Below are 20617 nucleotides of genomic sequence, written 5' to 3'. Positions count from 1 at the left end.
CTGTTCTCTCTAAGGGTGGATGTTCAGAACGGTAGCAACCAGAAAAGCAACCTTGTGACCCCTGGCTCAGCCAGTCCAAGCTGTGTTAACCGGATACAGCTTCCCTGACACCTGCTATGCTTCCCTGGGGTGGGGGGTGGGGGGGGGGGCTAAGACTCAAGCTTCCTCTCTCATCTCCCGAGGGAGGCCCCTATCACTTCCGAAGCTGTCGCGATTGCTTTTCTCTTTACAGTGGCCTTCGGGGGCTCGTGGACAGGCTTCTTGTGGCCACGAAGATCTCCTGGCATTGTTTTCCAGCAGGATTTGCTGCTGTTACAGCGGGCGGCCTCATCTGTGCGGAGAGGGAGCTGCTTGGCTCATTTACCCAGCCCTCCGCCTTCTGTTTCCCGGCTGAGCGTGGAACCGTGAGATACAGCTTCCGTCTGCCTCCCTCTGGCTGCCACCTTCCGGGTGCTCAATTTCTGTCTCAGTAAAAGCAACACAATCAGAGCCGCCCAGCTCATTTCCCTAAGCAAAACACATTCGTGCTTATTAAGTAGCTTTAGAAATGCAGGACGCCAATCAGCTAGGAGAGAGTGTTGATCAGTTGTGCGGCCCGCTGGGCACAGGTCCTTACACGCAGCCTCCTCCGGCCTGCTGCTTCCCCACAGTCCGGTAGGACAGATCCTACCTGCATTCCTGCAGTTGCTACAAAGAGCATCTAAAAGCGTATTTGGAAGCTCGTGGAAAATGATCCTTCCCCCTCCCCGGGTCAGTTTAGCCCTTCGAGTAGTCGTTTGAAATACACAGATGTCCAGGTGAGCTGTGGACGTCCGTCCTGATAGATAAAACATACTACAGGAGTTCAGAGGCGTTTATTCCAATGCCTCTCCTGAGAGGCGCGCCGGGCTGCCACTGCTGCTGGAACATCCGGTGCACGAGGAGCAGAAACCCCAAGGAGCCTGCGGTTCCGTGGAAGATTAAGGACCTCGGGCCCCCTCTGTCACCGCCAGCTCCCCGCGTCCCCATCAATCTCTCCCAGCGCAGGCTGCGGGGCACCGCGACTCGCTTGCAGTTCCCCAAACAGGGGGAAGGGAGCTATTGTGGCCACGTTAGCTTCGCGACAAAACAACGCACGCGTTAACTCTTAGGCTTCGGGGAGCAGAAAATCCAGCTCCAGGCTAAGGAAGGAGGAAACTAGGTCACCCGGCACCCACGGAAACGCCTTCTGCAGAGCGCGGCGCCCGCCCCTTCCAGGGGCTGCGGGTGCTGCACTGCACGCGGCCTGGCCCCCACGCGCGAAGATGCTGCATCCAGATGCATTATTGATGGCGCGGGCGCCCTGCGCACCCCGCGTGCCTCCCGCGCGGCTTCCCCGCTCTGAGTGCGGTCCCGGCTACAATGAATCATTTTCCCGCCCCCTGTGCTCTCAGGCCAGGTTGTTTGCAGCGCGCGCTGGCCGGCTTGTGTGGTCACCCGTTTCTCGGGGCTATTTCTGTCGCTCTTCTGCTTCCTGGCTGCCCCCCAGCACCTGCTGGCGGGGAGGCGCAGGAGACACGCGCCAGGGGTGGGCCAGCGGGTACCGGAACGCACATCAAAAGAGCACATTGTTTCTGGCATAGCCTGGTTCTTGAAAAAAAAAAAAAAATATATATATATATATATATATATATATATTGTGTTCTCATCAAATCAGCAAGGGTTTGGATTCTACAGCGGTTCCCAAACTTCTATGGTCTACCCCACCCCCATACCTTTAAAATAAAAATTACCCTGAGCCCCCTTAGGAAACCTCCTCAATAAGCAAACAGAAATCGAACCCCCCACGAGAGCAAGAAAATTATTATGAAGAACTATATACCACCGTCAACTAACTGGATTGAATGCATATTCATAAATATAATAATCACAGCAGAATAAGTCTCTTTTTACGTGCACATAGAATATTCAACAAACAGAGTATATGTAATATATATCCTGGGCTGTAAATTATATGCTGGCAAACCCCAAAGAATCCAAATCATAGCAAGTATTTTCTTTGGCAATAAAGGAATTAATCTGGGTGTTAATGTCTGAAGAAAAATAGCACGAGAAGGCACAAATGCTAGAAAAATTAAACAATGTACACAAATATTCCTATGTGAAGGGCTAGATCTCTAGGGAAATTAGAAAATATTTTAAGTGGAATAAAAATGAAGTAGAGCGTGCCTCAATGTGTGAGGTTTAGCTAAAGCAGTCTCTACAGGGAAATTGGTAGCATAAGTGTTTATATTGGGTGAAAGTACCAAATCAATGATATAAAAAAAAGAAACTTGGAAAAAGGGCAAAATAAATCAAAATCAGGTTCAAAATAAAAATAATGGAAGATAGATATAAACTTAAGAGCAAAGAATTTTTTAAATAGCAATCTGTCTTTAAATGAATCCATAAGATTGACAAAATGAGAGATAGGAAGGAGGGGATAAAATGATTAGTATCAGGAATAAAAATATATCTATAAGTTTATATTAAAATAACAAAATTATTGGTATCAGGAATAAAAATTCTCTTTTTTATAGTAACTTAGTCATTGAAATGAAAATTATCAATATCAGGAATGAGAACAAATAATTTAAAAACTGAGGGTCTGGTGTTTCACTAGCAAATTCCATCAAACTTGTTTTGGGGGGTTGCAGGGTACACTTGACAGTGTTCAGGGCTTACCCCTGGTCCTGTGCTCAGGGATCACCCATATGCAGTGCCAGGGATGGCACCCAGGTCAGCCACATACAAGGCAAATACCTAATAATCTACCCGCTAGATTATTTCCCTGGCCCTTCATCAAATATTTTAAAAAGGAAAAACTATGAGTTCCCTGCACATACCTCTGTTAAAATAAATGAAAGAGCAGGGTGGACACTTCAAACTCATTTTATCATGTGAGCATTATCATCCTACTAGCCTCAGACACAGTATACACAAAGGAAAACTACAGGACAAAATCTGTCACAAACACAGAAGCAAAAATTCTCAAAGAATACTTATCAGATTTAATACACCTATATATATATATCAAAATAAAAAAATTTAAATGCCATGATACTTAACTTAATAGGTTAACAATATTATACTTATTATTATAATAAGCATATAATCTATACTTATATATTATATATGACATATATAGTATATACTATATATAACAATGTATAATATATAACATATATAACAATAGATTAACAATATTATACCTATTGTTAACAATAGGTTAACAATAAGATACTTAACAATAGATTCTAAGATAGTTGGTCGTCATTATTCCAGGTGTATATGTGAATTGTCTTTTAACAGTGTGAACATTTGGCTGGATAGACTGAGGAAAGCAGAATGCTTTCAGTTTCAGTTCCAAGGCAATGAACCTCATCCAATCTACTGAAACACTGAAGAGAAGAAAAGGCAGGCTGAAGTGGGGAATTTCTCCAGCCTGACTATTTGAGGTTCTAAACCTTGCATGAGAACTTGAACCATCAGCTCCCTCAAGTCTCTACCTGTGGACTGATTCAAACTATATCAACTTTTCTGAGTCTTCTTTCTGCCTACTGACCTACCTATTGCAGATCTCCAGATATCTCAGACTCCAACTTCATGACCTCATGAGCCAATTTCCTATAATCATTCTATCTTTCAACTATGCATCTATATATCCATGTATTATCTGTGTCTAGGTGTGCCAATAAGAGAGATAATACAAATAACTAAATGGCGTTTCCTCTGAGGTTAGAATAGTAATTCAGTATTTGAATATCAATCAATAAAACCCACACTATTAACACCTTATAAGAACGTAAAAGTGTGACTATATCAGCTGGTGCCAAAAATCAATTGACAAAATGTCAAGCTTGTTTTAGAATAAAAATTGTAGGAAAATATAGATTAGATAGGCCATGTCATCAAACTCCTAAAGGACATCTATAAAAACCAAACAGGTAGCATCAGAAAATGGTGAAAGACTGAATTACCACCACTTTGCCACCAGAAACTATGCAAGAATGGCAAGGTGAAAGGAGAGTACAGTTGGTAGACGTTTGTCTTGCTTGTAGCTGACCTGGGATCAAGCTCCAGCACTATATATGGCCCCCTGAGCTCCACCAGAAGTGATCTCTGAATACAGAGCTCGGAGTAAATCCTGAGCACCCCAGGTGTGGTCCAAAACCAAAAAAGAAAATTTTTAATCAACAATGACTATTGCCTACTCTCTCACTTCCATGCAATGCTGTACTAGGAGTTCTAACCAGGAGAGTGAGAATGAAAAAATAAAATCCTGCATATTGGAAAGGAAGATATTCAGGTGTCCAATTTTGTATACAACAAGACTGTGAAAGTTAAAAAAAAAACAATTCATCAAAAAACCTTTTATGTTTAAGTCCAAAGTTCCTATATGCAAGTTAAGAGCTCTACTGCTGAGCTATATCACCAACCCATGATGCATCTTAAGGGAGTTTCATTTCACTTTCAGGGCCACACCAAGAGGTGCTCAGTTGCTACTCCCCCATCAGTGCATTGGGGTCACTTCTGATGGCTCTCAAGATTGGGGGTGTGGATGTCAGGGATCAAACCTAGGTTCACATACAGAGCACATGTTCCAAACCTCTGAGCTATCTCCCTAGCACCAGGATAATTTTTATAAGGTGTGAGGGCTTAGCTTGAGATTTTTTTAAATTATTAATGTTCAAATGCTCCAGTATCATTATTTTAGAGGAGTTCTTTGCGTCATACCCAGTAGTGTTGAAGGACTATTACTGCTCTCTGTACGCAAGGGATTATATGCTGTGCCAGGGACTTAAACAACGGTTGGTAGAATACAAGAGCCTATCTCACTATCCACAGTGCTAGCATCAGTTGAAGGTGGAGGTTGGCTGCTGGGGCTGAGTCCCTTGGGGTGGGGGGGATCTCACCCGCCCCCCTCTGGATCGCCCTGAGTGAAAACAGCCTGGAATGGAGTCTGGTGGCGTGGTTATGGGGCCTCATTTTATGCTCCCTTCCGGGAGAAGCAGCCGTGTGATCTGGAGGGTGGCCGATGATGAGATTGTCTGGCGTTGGCAGGAGGTGGCTTATGGGAGTAACCCCTGGGTCGCCAGAGACTGGGGGAAATGGGCAGAGGATCTCCGTTTCTGGGTCCCATTGAGCCCAGTCAGAGATCACAAAGTTCCGCATTGCCTGGGTTCCGTGGGACTTCACTCATTCGTGAGGCTCAGCCCGACTGGGTGGGGAGCAGCCTGGAGCATAGCATCAGCTGGGTTGTGGAGGTCGGCTGCCAAGGCTGGGTCCCTTGGGGCAGGGGGGCTCTCACCCGCCCTTCTCTGGGGCACCCCGAGTGAAAACAGCCTGGCGTGGAGTCCGGTGGCATCGCTATGGGGGCCTCATTTTATGCTCCCTTCCGGGAGAAGCAGCCACGTGATATCGGCATGCAGGTTTTGCGAATGCAACCCCAACGCTTTCACGGTTCCAGGATGGACTGCTTATCCCTGTCTTCCTGTACTTCCAGAATACAGCAGTCACACACATGCCCTAAAGCCACCACCCAGTTAAGAATTTAACTCCAGCCGATTCACCCCATTAAAAAGTCTGGACCCCCCGAAGCACACAGCTGCAATCATGGCCTCCTGTTGTCTCAAACTCTATAACACCGACAAACCAGGAGTAGCACACCAGATTGGATGGGATATAACATAGTAGGCAATACATCTTGACTCACAAAATACAAACACAGAAGGCTTAACCTATAACAACATCTTAGCAATCTCTTTCTTACACAAGGGCTTAATGGTGCCATGGAGACAAAACAATCTTCACGAACTTTCTCCAAAGAAAACATTTTTGGTCATCCTTTTAGCAAATTATAACAATATAAAATAGATTATTGAGGGTCTGCTATGGAGCAGGCTCAAGGAGTGGTTGGGGAAAATTGGAAATAACGGTGGTGAGAAGGTGTAATGATGGTGGGACTGGTGTTGGAATATTGAATGTCTGTAACTGAACCAATCACTTAATAAGGTTATAAAAAATGAAAAATATATAAACATTATACTAAAAAATCTGTATGTCTGTACAAATGTATGTGTGTTTGGACTGGATTGAGGAGAATTTGATTTACCCTATTTTTCTTTTTTTTTTTTTTTGCTTTTTTTGGGTCACACCCGGCGATGTACAGGGGTCACTCCTGGCTCTGCACTCAGGAATTACCCCTGGCGGTGCTCAGGGGACCATATGGGATGCTGGGAATTGAACCCGGGTCGGCCGCGTGCAAGGCAAACGCCCTACCCGCTGTGCTATTGCTCCAGCCCCGATTTACCCTATTTTTCAAAGGTATTTTCATTCAATACCATGACTTGTGACAAGTGAAATCCACTGCCCAATAAATGCAGGCAATCAAGCGTGTACATACATATCACATTTTTAATCCATATTATAATTTAATATTTTTCTATATTAAAATATCTTATATATTAGATTCAACAAATTTTGTATCATTTTCATAATTTATATTCTCTTTCAGAAACACTTAACAGATAATATGCCTTCTCTATCAAGTTTCTAAATGATTATATGAGATAATAATAGGAGAGGGGGCAATAATGACAGTAGAGAGCTAATTTCCAGGTCTGGCTCTGTCACTTTCTAATTGGTAACTGTGAATGACCCACACCTTTTCACTGGGCCTTCAATTAGTCGTTGAAAAATTATGATGATGAGTCTATGGAAGTCAATTTCTCCTCTACCTCAAAAATCTCAAGTTTTCATAGTTATCATGACCTCAGCACCTATGAAAGCCCCTTTAAATGAACTTCCCAATTCTAAGCTTTCCGCAAAGTGTAAAGTGATTCCTCATACTTCCAGGGGGAACACTCAACTGAAATATTCCATTCAAATACTGATTTGAAGAGTCCCATCATGAATGAAGTATTTTCTTAGGCCCAGGAAGGAGGAAAGAAACAGAAAAAGGGTGTTCACTCCTTGCTCTAATTTGAGACCAGAAATTTAAAATCTAGAATGGAAATTTAAATGTTATGGGAATGACTGAGGCCACTCAGGTTTAATCCTCAGCCTAATTTTTTGTCCCCAGAGCACCTCTAGGAGTGACTCTGGAGCACAGAGCCTGGAGTAGGCCCTGATCACCACTCGGTATGGCCAAAAGATTAAAAATAAAGAAAATATAATAGGAACAATTCTGCCAACGTACAGGGTGGAGTGTTGAGATTAGAGAAGTCCATAATGACTCACATTCTTGAAACCTTGGAGGAAAACGTTTAATAAACTTGTCTGTGGAGTTATATTCACCACTAATACTATTTGCACTGCATGAGAATTCAGAGAAAGTGGCTTGATTAGTCCCAGTTATCCTAGTGGAAACTGAGTCCTGAAGATTTTACCCATCACCAAGCTTCGTAACAGGTAAAGGTCGTGCACATGTATGGAACCATGGGAGGTCAGTCCCCAGCCCTCTGATCCGCCATTCTGTTTTAGGACATTCCTTTCCTGGCTCAGAGAAGATGCCGTCTCTAAGATGAGTGGAATTATCTCATGAGAGGGTTTTCGAATGACGAAGCAACTCAACTTGATTTTCCTGTTCACCTTCTCTTTGGCAGGAGGTCCTCCTTTATCAATCCACAGAGCCTGAGATGCTTTACTAGATGTAATCTTTGACCAGAGGTATCCGATTGGAAAATTAATAAGGGAGTAATGAGAATATACCTTTAGATAACTTTTTACTCTATGCCACTCTCCTGTATGGGAAGACATGTTTTGTTATACCCATTTTTTTAAAGATGAGAAAAGATATGTGTCAGTAACTGAAAGTGATTTGTCATCTAATTGTGCCCAGGGCAGGACTGGGGATCCCAGAGCTAATGGATTCATGTCTGATTTATATTCAATTTGGCTGTACTACCTAGTTTTTTGATACCTAGTAGTGGTCCAGGGGGAACCTGAATGAAGTGGGTCTCCTACAGAACTGATCATTAACAGACCACTGAAGCCTCAGTACAGAAGTGCTTATTAATGTCAGAGGAATTGTAAGTTGGTCTGTGTGCAAACAGAACAGTATGAGTCTGAGTCACTGTGCATGCACATAACACACATACACCACACACACACACACATACACACACACACACACACACACACACACGAGTGCGCGCTCGCGCGCACCCTCAATTAATCAGAATAGTTGCTAGATCTACACTCACATCACCTGCCCTAGATATTAGCATTTTAAGTTATAAGGAAATATCCTATAATTGTTCTCTACTAAAATACAAAAATAGGGTGACCAGCTTTAATTTTGCATGGTAGGTCTTGTCATGCCTTTTGGAATGCCAGGCTACAGAGTAATAAAGTAAAGATCCTTTGATCTAGCAGAGAAAACTACTACCAGAGTAGACTAATTTTGTGCTATCAGTCTTTCACCGTCTTGGAGCTACTGGCTCGGTGGAGAACTCTGTGGGAACTGTTTTTTTTCTTCTTCTTCTTTTGATGTGGACCATTTCGTTCTGGGCTCCTTTTTTCCAACTCAGTGTATTTTATAATGATATCCATCATGTCTGTTTGTCAGTTTATGGCAGCTTAAAAAATTGCCTCAAGGCCAGTAATGAGAAGAAATCTTTCCCACTTCCTCTAGATTGTTTTATGTGCTTCACAGTTTTCTGCACCAAATAATAAAAAATAACATTGCTTTCAAAACTGTCCTTTATCTTGACTCCTTTCCTTATCCTCTTAATCCTTTATGCTTTATTTCCCTTTACTTTACTGTGTCTACTGTGTTTTGTTCATAATTAACAAGATATAGAAATCTATTCTCCAAGTGCAAGTTTTCCTAAGACCTTATTTTAGCTAGTCTTTAATCCAAAGAAAGGACGTGAAACACATACACACACACAAACACACACATACACACACAAATGCACTCAACTAGACAGTCAGCACTGAAAAATTACTTTGAAATAGGGAAATCAGTACATACTAGAAATGAAGGCAGACACTGAGTTCTCAAGAAACTGCTAGCTAACTTCAGTGTGGAGAGCAACTTACAAGCTCTTCAGTTCAATTATATTAGCTCCTGGAGGTACCAGTGAGCTTTGGAAGATCAATTGTGTCTGCTGTTATTAAAAAAATATGTTGGCAATGATCAAGGGATGTTGGAGGATTTTCCTGGATGATATGTCTTTTACTCTAATTTTTAAAATCTTTATTCCCTGCCTAAAACATCAAGTTGTGCAAGAATTCTATGCTTGAATTACCACTTATCCATGCTTGGCATTGCCCCAAACATTATTTCTCCTGCCATTCTAATACACAAAAGCTTTAAGCTACCTTCTGGACTCAGTAAACAGGGAGTAATTTATTCCAAGACAAATATTTTCAAAAAAATATTCTCATGTCTTCCTTTTCCCACTTATGATATAGAGTTAGCATTCCTCCTCCTCTTTTGCTTCTTGATTTACCAGTTCTTAACAGGGGATCCCTGAAATAGTATGCTTTAAAACTTTTTAATGATGAATAAAAATTGATTTGTATTGCTTTTAAACTCAATCTAATTTTGCTTAAAGGAATGGAGTGTATATATTAGTGGATGGATGGACAGATGAAAAATTGACTGATCTTATAGGAAGAGCCTAGCTTTTAAACCTAGTTGTAACACAAACTATATCCAACTCTTACCTAATACTTCTCTCTATATTCCTGAGTAAAAATAGTTAGAATTACCTTCCACACTTCAAATGCAAGCGGACATCCAGATCTTTCACTGAGATAGGGCACTGAAAAGCGTGACCTCACCTGCTCATTGAAGACAGAGAGGTTCAGAATGGGTCAGTTGATCTGTTTGTGAACTGCACTGAAGGTCTGGCTTTCAGGGATAAGACTTTGAGTATGCTGTGTGGAATCTATAGCTAAATGCATGAGCATAAATGAGAGCACTGAGTAAGCTTGTATCGAAGAGAATAGAGGACCAGATTATTCTCTTGAGAGGAATATTAATAAGAGTCAGGAGGAATATTCAGAGACAGAATCAGAGGCTGACAGTGTCAAGGCTAAGAAGATGCATAAAGGTCAAAGGGAAAACCAAGGCAAGAGTATGTTTCAGGGTGATGGGGGAGGGGAAGACAAAAGGGGGATCCAGTGTCTAATTTTGCTGTGAAGTCAAGGAAGATGGAGCTAGCTCATGTCACAGGGATCCTCGGTGCTTTGATGGAAATGATGAGCCTAGAAGACACAAAGAACTGTGTTGAGTACTGAGTGGTTCTAGGGGAAGTGACGGCCTTGAGTTCAAAGGACTCATTTGTGAAGAGCAGATTAAAACAATTAGACAAAGTTCTAGCAAGAGAGTGGTTTTGAGGAGAATCGTTATAATTAGTTTCATGTTAAACAAAAATGAGCACATTTAGAAACTAAAGGGAGAGATTCAACTAAGAGAGGTTCAATGTGGAAGCAAGGACAGGATTAATAGAAAAGATAAGGTACTTACAGTGCAAGCAAAAATACTGCCTGTATGAATAAATAGATGGTTCCTTCGGTCTAACAGCAGAGAGAAGCAGCAGGAGAAGTGCAAATTTAAGGGACTTTGAACATTGGGACCAGTCATCTATAAGTTTACATCTGATTTCTTTTGCAAAAGAAGACGAGGTTGACACCATGAATGTTTATTTAACTTCATTGGATTGTACTGGACTGGATTGGATTGGAGGGGGAAACTGACTCCCAAAAATAGATAATAGATGAGAACACTACAAAGATAGATAAGCCCCCAGGAAAAAAATGAATTAAACCCAGAAAGATACAAGAAAAGAATGATCAACCCTGAATTGTTTTTCCTATACCTGTTCAGAGTTTCTAAGCATCACATTTAACAAACCTGATAGCTTAGACCAACAATCAGACAAAAAATCTGAGATCATCTTCTCAAACCTCTGCAACTTCTACTGAAAAAAACGAAATCAGCATTTCTTTGAGTAGCTAGTTTTGAAAGACATAGGATGAATTGTTCTCCGGAGCATGTTTAAGAATTTGGAAATATATATAAGGCAATTTAAAAAGCAATAAGCCATTTCACTCAGCACTCTAGCCATCTGAAAATGCACCAGGCTCTAGCTTTCAACTGTTTCCTGCATCCTTGATTTTCACCAGTAAGAGAAAATATTGCTCTCTCTAAATGAGTGTGTTAATGGCAGTGTCCACAGTGAGAAAGAACATATCCAAAACTACATATGCGTTTCTTAGTGTCCTTCCCAGTTGTCAACTCATTTCATTTGCACAATTAAAATATTTTACCCTTACTCACCCAAGAATTTGACACTTGAAAGCATATGCTGAGATTAGGATGTTAGTAAGAAGATTCCCAGGAACCAGAAGATGGCTTAAACAACGGGTGTCCATGATCCAGCCTCAGATTCCATTTCCAGCACCACATAGTCCCCAGGTAGCACCTGGAGCACCCTCACCACGCACGGAGACAGAGTATAACCCCCAAATTTCCCCAAAAATTGCTTAAAGAAGATTTACAACATGTACCAACACTGGTGGTTTAAGTGAAACTTCTAAGACTAGTAGTTAAAAGTTTAATTTGAGAGCTAAAGAGATAGTACAGCAGGTTAGGGGTTTGCCTTTTATGTAGCCAACCTGGGTTCAATTGCTGACATCTCATATGGCCCCTGGAGCGCCTCCAGTTCATTGCCAGGAGTAAACCCTGAGTACCACTTAGTGTGGCCAAAAAATCAACAAAAGTTGTTAGCACTGCAGGTAGGGTGTTTGCCTTGCACATGGTCGACCAGGGTTCAACTCCTCCATCCCTCTTGGAGAGCCCAGAAAGCTACTGAGAGTACCGCACCTGCCTGTGGCATATTCAATATGCCAAAAACAGTAACAAGAAGTTTCACAATGGAGACGTTATTGGTGCCCGCTCGAGCAAATCGATGAACAACGGGACAACAGTGCTACAGTGTTATTAATCTTATTTTATAAAAATTATATTATTTATCTTAAATAAGACTACTTCCATTTAAATATTCGTTGGTAATCTTGAACTATTTTATATCATTATCAACTCTGAAAAATTACAGACAAAGGATTATTGGAGCCAGAGAAATACTACAGAGGTTAAGGTGTTTGACTTGTATACAGCCAACCCTGGCTGAATCCTGGCACTATATCTGGTCCCTTGAGCACTACCAGGATTGATTCCTGAGCACAGAACCAGGAATAAGTTTTGAGCCCAACCAGGTATGACCCCTGCAAAAAATAATAATAATAATAATAATAAATCAAAATAAATTTTTAAATCATTATTTTCAGATTTTTATAGATAAACTGAAATTTTTTAGAGACCACTGGAAATCAATTTTTCCATCCAGAGTAAGCCTAAACAGTGTCTAAATGAATATTTAAGATGCAAGTATTAAACATCATGCCATAAATATTTTGGTTAGCAGAAAAAGCTGTGGATTTAATGTTAAATAAAGACAAGTAGGATAAAAATAATGGATTGAGCACACAGAGAAACTTGGATCACATCCCAAGTTCCATTAAAATGAAAGCAAAGGCATTTTTAGATATTAAAACATAAGCATGAAGGGAAAAGCAGCACATTTTTAGATACTGAAATATAAGCTCTAAAGAGAAATAACCACCATATCCCAGAGGCCAGGACTTGAGAACGAAAATTCCTGAGTAAACATTGTTGAAACAGAGTCAAGTAATATTGGCATCTAGTCTCCTTGCAATTACCTGGAATGAACATGCAAAGCATGGGTCTGACTGTTAGAATACGGTCTGAAATTGTGTTAAAGAAGAAAATTGATGTCCGTGTCCTCAATGAAACATACAGCCAAGTGGCACATTGTAGTTTCTTTGAAGAATGAACAGCCATAGAGTGGGAGGAAGACTGACCTTCACAACTGTTACTCTCCTAGGAGGCAAGAGAAAGCACCTAGGAAGAGCATGGCCTGAGAAAGCAAGCACATGAAAGACTACTCCTCAAAAAAAAAAGTTAAAAGCTACAGGAGAGTTCATAGCAAGTTTGGAGGCTTCATTGAAGACATATTTCAGAAATCAGAATCATCACACAGAGAAATACCAAGAAAAAAAATTAGAAAATTAAAGAAAGAGTTCGGGACAACTAGCATTCATGTGGGAGTACCAGAAAGAGAAGAAAAGACAGAAGAAAACCCAGAAATAAATCAGACACGATGTTCAGGTGCGAACACAGGTGAAGGGCCTGTATTTCAGAATTGAAAGGGCATAATTTGAGAAAAATGAGTCAGAGCAAGGCATATTATTACAAAATTTCAGAATACTAGAGGAGGGTGAGGTAGAGGAAATAGGGAAAAACTTATAGGCAATTTCTCATAAAAAGTAAAAAAGTCAGACAAGTTGCCCATAAAATGAAAAACTAAGCACCACAATTATCACACTTACAGAACTTCAATAATTTAAAGAATTGCTACGAACTCAAACTTGTTAACAACAATATTGAAAGCTAAAAGCAATGAAATGATGCCTCCAAAATTCCCCCAGGGAGAAAATTTCAACTGATTTTATGCCCAACTTGCTATTAGCTAATTTTAAAAGTAGAATAAAGACATTTTAATGCCTCAAAATACCTCAAAACTTTTACTTTCCAAATATCTATTTTCAGAAATCTTTTGAAGATTCTTCTAGAGTTCAAGAATCACCAATGTAATTACATTGGCTTGCCAAAATTTCCCTGGATTTAGCACTGAAAATTCAGCATCTTTGAAAAACCTTCAGTCTGATACAAATCAAGATATCTGGGCACCCTATTCATGATGAAAGATTAAAAGCAAGTTCTGAATTATTTTTCCTCTCATAGTTTAACCTCCACCCCCAATAAAATTCAAAGACTTTCAAAAGAAAAAAATAGCTAAGCACCGAAAGATGGGAAGTCTCACAGAGCCTGAGTTAATAAAAATTACTAAACATGGGGCGGGAAAGACAATACAAGGATTACGGTCTTATCTTGCATGTGGCCAACCTTGGTTTGATCACCAGCTCATGTTCCCCAAGCAGCACCAGGAGAGATCCCTGATCATAAAACCAGGAGTAATTCCAAGCACCAATACATATACTAGCCCCCCATCATCACAGGAATGGAATTCAAACTAGAGGGGGACTGCCAATAGAAACAGATCAGAAATGGTCAATGTCAGGATTCATTGACATTAAAACAACTCATAAGTATATTTGATAAGATTGAGAATTAAGAGAAAAGCACAAAAATAAAGACATATATGTATATATGTATACATATTTATATTATATCGACGACGACTGTCATCCCATTGCTCATCGATTTGCTTGAGTGGGCACCAGTAATGTCTCTCATTGTGAGACTCATTGTTACTGTTTTTGGCATATCGAATACGCCACGGGTACCTTGCCAGGCTCTGCTGTGCGAGTGGGATACTCTCAGTAGCTTGCCGGGCTCTCAGAGGGGGGGGAGGAATCGAATACAGGTCAGCCGTGTGAAAGGCGACCACCCTACCACTGTGCTATCACTCCAGCCCTTATATTATATATGTACATTATATACTTATATAAACATCATGCAAATCTATATGTATATGTGTACATGTTTGTATGTATACATATATGTATCTATCTTGTGTTATATATATATTATACATACATGTATTTGTATGTATAATCCTGCTTTGCCATGACTAGCACATGGCAAACCTCTGAAATAAAGATTGCATGTTTGATAAAGTCAGCTAGGCGGAGGGGAGGCTGCTCTTGCATTATCCCGATGTTGGGAAAGGGCAGAAGGAAGACCACAGCCTATAGCCCCAACACAGAGGAGAAGACACTAGGCAAGAATTCCCTTTCAGGGCTGAGGAGTCGGAAGAGTGCGTCTCAACACTTGGGCCATGGAGCAGAGAGGTTCACGGAGAAAATCAGATTGCAAGAAGGTGACTTGGAGGGTGGAATCCCGAGGCTTCGAATCCAGAATGGAAGCTTATACAGCCACATCATAATATTTCAGTTCTATCTTGAGTTTAATTGGCTTCTGAGCCCTAACGGCCATTTTTAGAATCTGTTTCCATAGGAAAATGCGCTTCACATTAAAGTAATCTATTAATGATCCAATACTTTGAAAGCTCACATTTGTAACATCACAAAGCCAAGCCATTTATCAGCCAGATTGCAAAAGTTTACTCCTACAGATAACCAGTTTTTTCATAAATCAAGGTTCAAATCAGTCTAGTAAAGATGGCTCATCACTCTTCAACATATCTCTCCCTGCCTCGTGGCTTCTTGTTGCTGCTGTTCTAATGCATTACTCTTGCTTTCCTCGCTCGTGGCTTATCTCCCTGCATAAATTATATGCATAGCGATGGCTGAGGACCCTGACTCCGATTCCTCCAGATGTTTTCAACACAGGGCTGGCACCTCCGAGGCTCTCCCTCCACTCCGTGTCTCATGTCGGATTAGATTGATTTCACCAATTCATAGCATCTGGTGGTGTAAAACCGGAGCTTCTTGTGGCTTCCCTCAAAGTGTTCAAGCTCATCCATCACATGCTCATTTATAAATGGGATAAGAATCACTGTGGTATCACAGAGGCAGAGAAACATGTGTTGGGTGCCAGAGCAATATTACGGTGGGTAAGGTATTTGCCTTGCACACCACTGGCCCGGGTTCAATCCCTAGCACCCCCAAGCTCACCAAGAGTTATCACTGAGTCTAGAGCCATGAGTAAGCCCAGGTGTAGCCCCAAAACCAAAAAGAAAAAAGAAAAACGTATTACCCCGACTCCATATTTCTCCTACCATAAAACTGGAGAGCTGGGACCACACTGGAACCATGTTTCAGAGACCACAGCAAGCCACTCCTTGGTGACTTAGAGAAATTCTCAAGGTCATTATGAGTTTATGAACTCCTACAGTGAGCCAGTGCAATAAAGGAAGTAGTGGAAGCAAGAGTGAGTAAAAATTATTATCATTTCAAAAAAAATCTGAGGATATCTTAAGTTTCAAATACCCAGATAGCTGGGTAGAGCACCAAATATGCAAAGAGTCCACTTTCAACCCGGGAACACCCCCTGGAAACTTTCTGGCACTGTCAACGTGCTTCACCCACAGATGTTCCCTTTTCAGAACCTCTGGAACCTAATTTTCAGAAATTAGGAGGGAACAAAGACGGCCCCATAAATTCTCATTCTGTTTCCACTCCTATCTTGGATTGTTTGCTGCTCAGTGGGTCACCCTCATCTGAGCTTTGCACGTTGCTTCATCTACCCTCGATCTCTTCTGTTTTATCTTACCCACTAGGTACTTGGCACCAGTTGCCAGCAATTGCATTGTAGCACCGTAGCACTGTCATCCCATTGTTCATCGATTTGCTCAAGCGGGCACCAGTAATGTCTCCATCGTGAGACTTCTTGTTACTGTTTTTGGCACATTGAATACGCCAAGGGGAGCTTGCCAGGCTCTGCCGTGCAGGCAGGACACTCTCGGTAACTTGGCAGGCTCTCTAAGAGGGGCAGAGGAATCAAACCCAGTCAACTGTGTGCAAGGCAAATGCCCTACTCGCTGTGCTATCGCTCCAGCCAGCAATTAACTGAATATAATACTTTAGATAAGGGAAAGGAGAGTGTTCTAGCATGGGTATTATGGGGTGAAGATGCCAAAAAAGCAGAAGACAAGATCCTGCAAATTACATTTTTTAATCAATTACGTGCCTTCTGAAAACATCTATAGATCTAAATTCTTTAAATTATTTTTAAAAGAACAAGTCTCATATTTTAAGATAAAGATGCATCCCTCATAATAGGAACTTTTTGACAAATCCAAAGTTAGGTGAACTTTATAGTAAGTTCATGTAAGCAGGACAAGGTTAGAGTTTCAGGTCAACAGTGAGAAAAAACAAATCTCTGTAAATGGTGTTCTGGACTTGGCGTGGTGTAGAATGTCTTTTGATTCATTGTGTAGAAGACTAGGACACAGTATTCTCTGAACTGAGCTCATAGGATTTATCACAATACAATAGTTACAAAATTATTTGTCACATGACTAACCTTATCTGAGTTAAGAACATCTGCTGATGGATACTGGAGAGCTCTGGGCACCGTCTCTAGGCCCTGACCACCTGGAGGAAGATCAGAAGTTTAAGCAAAAGTGTATTAATTATTTAATTTTATTTATGAATGGTTGCCACAGCAGAGCCTGGCAAGCTCCCTGTGGCGTATTTGATATGCCAAAAACAGTAATAATAATAGATCTCATTCCCCTGACCCTGAAAGAAGCCTCCAATCATTGGGAAAGACAAGTAAGGAGAGGCTGCTAAAACCTCAGGGCTGGGATGAATGGAGAGGTTACTGGTGCCTGCTCAAGTAAATCAATGAAAAACGGGATGACAGTGATACAATGATGAATTGTTGGAGAAACTAGATACATTCCATAAGAGGAAAAGAAAAATAAGTGGAAAACATCTATTACCGCCATTTATTTTGGCATGGACCTGAATATTTGAAGGACTTCCAGATTGGGAAAAATGGATGTGTAATATCCTCTAGACATGCAAAAAGAAATTCCTGAGCTCCACAAAATAAGATTTTTTCTATTTATGATTGAAAAAAGATTTATTTAAAACTCACTGTCTGCTTCAAAATCAACAAAGAACAAAGAAACCAGATCAAAAGCATATTCTCCACATAACCACCTACCTCATTTAGACAATTACTAAAAACATAATGGGCTAAATATAATTTTGTAAGAAGCATGTTAATTAAAAACGGTAAAGACAAATTCATCGAAATAAAGAAATATAACTCTCGGGCAGTTGTATTTCCCCAAAGTGAGTCTTGTAGAATAAGAACTCAGCCAAAAGTTATTTGTATAGGCATTGATCAATTATGAGATTCCCACAACAGAATAGCAAGAAGAAAACTGAATTCAGATAAGTAACAAATATGTCATCCACCACTTTGATGCCAAATTCAGTATAAATACAGTAAGCAACATGAGAGTCCAAAGAAAGAATCTGACACATTTTGATGTTCCTGCTGGCACACACATTCTTCAGAACTCCCCAAAGACCTATTTCTCCATAACCAGGTTAAGTAGCATCGACAACCACATTTCATAAGTATGGGAAAGGCATTGAGATTTACAAAAACCACAGTGGATCGTATTAGTTATGTCACTGTGGGGCTGTGATATATTCCAAGGGCAGACACTCACTCTAATCATTTGAAACAAAGGGACAGACTCATTCATCCAACTAATCAATATGAATGCCCTGGTCCAGAAAAGAAGGATAAATCAGCAGCAGCTCCATGGTCAGTTTTCTTCTTGGCCCCTCCTCCTGGCCAAGGGAAGACAAGTGGAACAGGTGTCAGCAGGAAAATGACTTGGGCTTTTCTATCGACAGACATAGCCACTGGGCTGCAAATTCCCCGTGGCAGCTGGGCTTGGATCAATGTTGCTGAAGGTAAGGAAGAAAGGAAGGGGGGAGTTTGTTTTGCTTGTGTATTTATTCCCTTTTTTTTTCCTAACCACTGTTTGGAGTGTTGCAGAAGATGCTGCTGTGGGTTAGGCAACATAGAAGAAAAGAGAAACCCAACCTGTTTCAAGTAGACCAATCACCACTTCTTTGGTAAACACCAATTAGCTCTCTGCCAATCCTGAGCCATGGCTCTCATCCCCATTAGCATTTTCCCCGCCCACTAATGATGCCAGGACTCTGTTGTGGTAACACTGCTGGCTGAAGAGCTTAGTCCCTTTGACCCGCTGCCTCCCTCCCTTGCTCTTCTCTCCATGTGCAGACTCATACATCACGCATCTTTTAGTGGCCTGTCTACTCCTCAGTCACGGCACTGACCCATGGAACATATTTGAAGATTTAATAATTTCCTTTTCTAGTTCACCAGGCCATGAGCTTTGTAAATGCAGAAACAGTTCTTTTCACCCGAGATGGAGCCTGGGATATGAGGCCCAGATCAGCCTGCAAGGGAAGGCTCATTGCCCCAGCTGCTGGCATGATGCCAGAGTTGAGCAGTGGCCTCCGCCACAGAGAGGCCATGCTCCTCCCTGGGGTGGTCTGTCTCTGATAGCTGAGAGAGGCCAAAATGGAAAGTTCTGGCCCTATAGGTCCAAATGGGATGCATCTGAAAGACCATTCCAGTCCCCAAATTATCTTATGGGTGCAGATGTATATTGAGGCTTAATGACTCCAACTCCAAATATGTCCCTTCCCAGTGTCAAATGTTGATCACCTGCCACTCATCATAAAACCCCCTGCTTATTAAATTCTGTCTCAGTCTCTGCTTCCCAAAGAATTCAACCCGAGACAAACCCTGTACCTCCTGTATTCCTGTCAGTGGGGTGCTGGGATATTCCCACATGTGGCTCCTGTGCAGGGTAGCCCTCTTTGTGGCATCAGTTGACTTCAAGGTGCAAATATTTCAACCAATGTTGGTATCAGGTGGACTTATCAGCCAGCCCACAGAATTCCTGGCAATTTTGCTCTTGTTTGCACAAATGAGTCCATTTTTAAAGCTCCCTGTCTTTAATCTATAGTAAAGATAATTTCCCTATGAAAAGAATCATATAATTTTGCCAAACTGAATAATTATCAAGTGTCATGTACTTCATGCTTTGTCTTTCATTTATTCTTCATGACAGCTTGTGATATTTTCTAACTAAAAGATGAGGAAAGAGAATTTCTTAATGAAGTTGCTCCAAATGTAAAGTCTCATTTTGAAGTATACTAGCATTCCTACCCAGGCATCTGTTAACTCAAACAGTTATTAATCAGTGTTCATTGTAGTCAAGTTTTTTAGGACTGAACTAGCTGATAATGGAGCAAGTGACCCAAAGTCACCATGGAAATAAACTGATGGGATAAGTGGATATAAATCAATGAACTTTTTAAATTAAAATATGGTGATGACAAACCCTTGGCCTTGGATTACAAAACGGATTGACAAACAGTAGGGTGTTAGAAAGGGAGAGAACATCAGACTAGAGGTGACATCAGATCAGTAGTGATGGGTGATGAGCAATTTGGTGATGGTGGTGGTGGTTCTTTGTATACACCACCCCCATAAGTGTTGCTCATCAATTTGTTCGAGCGGGCACCAGTAACATCTCTCATTGTGAGACTTATTGTTACTGTTTTTGGCATATCCAATACGCCATGAGTAGCTTGCCAGGCTCTGCCGTGTGAGCGAGATACTCTCAGAGGGGTGGAGGAATCGAACACAGGTCACGTGAAAGGTGAATGCCCTACCACTGTGCTGTCACTCCATCCCACCATAAATGTTAATACCATAAATGTAAACAAAATGCCTAATCTACAATTTTTAAATTTTTGATTAAACTATGGGAAAATGAGGGATACAGATGGTGTACTGAGGAGGCTACTGAGGAGAGAGAGATAATCACAAGAACTGGACCACTGTCTTTCTACTGCAGGTTTGCCATGAGCCAACATTTAACTACTGAACTATGTTAAATTAACCATTGAGCCTTACATGGAAGTATAGGACAGTGACTGATTGTGTCCTGTTATTTGAAGAGTACAGGAAATGGTCATGACCTTCAATTAACTCCCCAAGATGTTAGAAATGTCAACATTAGGGAAA

Source organism: Sorex araneus, chromosome 8 (assembly GCF_027595985.1).
Source record: "Sorex araneus isolate mSorAra2 chromosome 8, mSorAra2.pri, whole genome shotgun sequence".
NCBI lineage: Eukaryota > Metazoa > Chordata > Mammalia > Eulipotyphla > Soricidae > Sorex > Sorex araneus.
This window is presented reverse-complemented; position numbering follows the sequence as displayed.